General features: G+C 43.1%; 1 pseudogene; it reads right to left on the reverse strand.

Annotated features, from left to right (window-relative positions):
- Positions 1 to 232: 232 nt before the first annotated feature.
- On the reverse strand, positions 233 to 2,575 carry LOC101582143 (annotated as a pseudogene).
- Between the last annotated feature and the right edge of the window lie 400 nt (positions 2,576 to 2,975).

Genomic DNA, 2,975 nt, shown 5'->3' on the forward strand with positions numbered 1-2,975 from the left:
GGAGAAGGAACTAACCCTATCTAGGCTGAGGCCATTCGACAAGCATCAGGTAGCACAGGTCGGATCTAAGGAGATGGCAGGACGACTCCCAGCCACCTACAAGCTATGCGAATGCACTGGGGACTTTTTTACTCTTACTTAAAAATCACCAGGAAAACGAGAAGTTCAGTCTGCCTCTTTATTTTAAACAAAGCTAAGAGAGAATCTGAGAATCATGTAAATATGCCTCCCCTCAATTATGTGCAGTTCAAATTTTAAGGAAATTCATTTCTAAAAGTTCTTCCACATCAATCTGTATGCCTCAGAAAAGCTATGTGAATTGAGAAAGGATTAATGACCAATTCAAAAGACTATATGCACCAAAAGCCAGTTATGTACTATTGAGCTGCTCTCTGACACTAGCAGGTTTTTATGCCATATTGGCCAATTTCTCCCCAAGATATCTGCTTTAACTAATTGATACAATAATATAATATAAATGAAAAAATTCTAGTTACATTTAGAAGATTAGATTGATTGCTTCAGATCATAACTGAAAAGTAATTATGTATATTTAATAATGTACAGTAAACACAGTAATTATACCCTATAACTGGATAAAATGCTGAAATGTAGCTATACCTACTGAGTTCCAGCAGCTCTGTAACACATAATTTCTCTTACAATGACATCAATGTTATTTGATGTTCCAGGAATGGGCACTTCTTTTTATGGTAGTGGGAATAAAGACTGAGAAGACTAAACAGTTATATCCTAATGGAACAAAAAAGAGACTTTTTGGCCTTTTTTCTTTTTTTAAAGAGGAAGTCTATTCTTTTCATAAGATTCCTTCCCCTTGAGAGGAACCAACTATGGCTTGCAGCGCTGGACAAATCGAGAGTACAAGCACACTTCTCGGATATGGTATCTATTCAGGATCCAAGTCAGGAACCGCTCCAGGCCCAAGCCATATCCTCAGCTATTTGAGGATATGTACCATATTTTCTCTGATCTGTATACCAGTAGTAGGGAGTGGGATCAATACCTTCCATTTTATAACCTGCCAGGATTTCTTCATTATCCCAGATGCGCATGGAGCCGCCAACAATCTCACCAACATTGGGCATCAACACGTCGACTGATTCAGTAAGACGGGGATCCTCAGGACGTCGCTGCATATAGAAGGATTCGATCTCCACAGGAAATCGACACAGCAAGATTGGCTCATTAATGGTGTCTGTCATCTGTCTCTCAGGAGCTTCTGGGATATCCTCTCCAAATTCGTAGAAAGTCCCATCTTCTTTCTTTATATTATGTTCTTTTAAGCACACAATAGCATCTGTGTAGTTCATCCGTCTGAAAGGTCGTTTGGGGGGCTTAAAGTTCGGGTTGAGATCCAATACTATGCTTCCTGCTGGTGACTTTAAGATTCTATCTACGACATCACAAACCAAGTCCTCCAACCGGTCCAGGAGATCCTCAAAGGTCAGGAAAGGGCTCTCTGCTTCCACGTGAGTGTCCTCAGCCAGGTGCCTTCGTGTCCTGGACTGTTCTGGCCTGTATGATTGTGCAATACAGAACACGTCTCCCAGGGCTGGAAGGCAGGTCTCCAGGTACAACTGAGAGGACTGAGTTAAAAACGCCTCTTCTCCAAAGTAGTCCAGCTTGAAGAGTGTGGTGTGGAGCCGCCTTCAACCTGCGTTTGCACTAATGTCGGAGGAGTAACTTCGTAGTACCCCCTATCAAAGAAGTGGTCTCGGAAGCACCTGGTCACCACAGAGCGTGCTCGCAGGATTTTGGACATGTTTTCTCCCCGGATCATCATGTGCCTGTTGTTGAGCTGGACATCCACATCGGACTCTTCGTTGATCAGGTTATCAGCTCCTCCGGCAGGAGCCAGCCCTGTGAGTTCCCAGAAGTCACAGTTCAGCTCGTGGCCTCCTGGAGCTTGTTTGCCTTTTGGGGTAAGAGCTAGTGTTCCATATACTGCAACACTACTCTCAGTAGATAAGACACTCTATTGTAACACTGGCACAAAGCATCTGACAAGACACACTGAAGGAAACCTGTACCGTCCCGCAACACCAGGAACATTAAATTTTTTTCTTGTCTATGCAGCCTGTGGACCCAGCCAAATAACTTTACTCTTTGGCCTCTATATCCTTCTAGTGCACAAATCTTCACACACTTGGGCTCTGGCAGACTTGGATCCTTTTTAATGGATATCTTCTTGGCTTCTTCCAGGTTCTTTTCTCTTCGCAAACTATCTTGTGCCTCTTTCTTCTCCTGGGATTCATTCTTCATTTGTTCCCTGTGCCACATTTTTAAAATGTTCTTCATCTGTGATTTAGAAATAACATCCCACCTCGCATTTTCTTTTTGTGAATCTACGTAAATGGTAGGGAATGGTTCTTTTCCTACTGTCATCAAAGCCTTTAGACCTGTTTTAAATGGTTTCTCCTTGGTTCCATCTCCTGTAGCATCATTTCACTCTCGATCCGACACATACAGCTCTGCCAGCACCATTCCTGCAGTCGCACTGGTCACCTCCAAGGACATAGTCTATAACACCACCACGCTGCCCTGTCACCCCAACGTGCACTCAATGTTACTCATTTTTAAGTGAAATGAATTTTCTGTAGTTTGGAGAGGGAAAAGGCCTCCAGTTTAAAAAGTTGCAATGGCTCTGCAGCTCCCCCTTCTGTTGCTTTCAGGAAGTGGTTTTAAAAAAAATTAAACTTTTTAATGAGATGTCCCCTCCCTGGTTCTTACCTGGATCTTCTCTGTTTCTTCTGTGGCTATTCATCCTGTCCGACTCTACATGGAATCAGCTTCCAGCATTTTTCCGCACTGTAGTTCTTGTCCTGAAAGGAACTTTGTTTAGTCTGAGAGTTTAAAGAGTTCATGCCTCAGTTATTTTGGAGGGTGAGAAAGGTGAGGGGCATTGGTTAAAGGAGATGCGAACTATGACCCCACTGCCACTGTCCTCTGAGTAC

Source organism: Octodon degus, unplaced genomic scaffold, assembly GCF_000260255.1.
Source record: "Octodon degus isolate 3935 unplaced genomic scaffold, OctDeg1.0 scaffold00023, whole genome shotgun sequence".
Lineage (NCBI taxonomy): Eukaryota > Metazoa > Chordata > Mammalia > Rodentia > Octodontidae > Octodon > Octodon degus.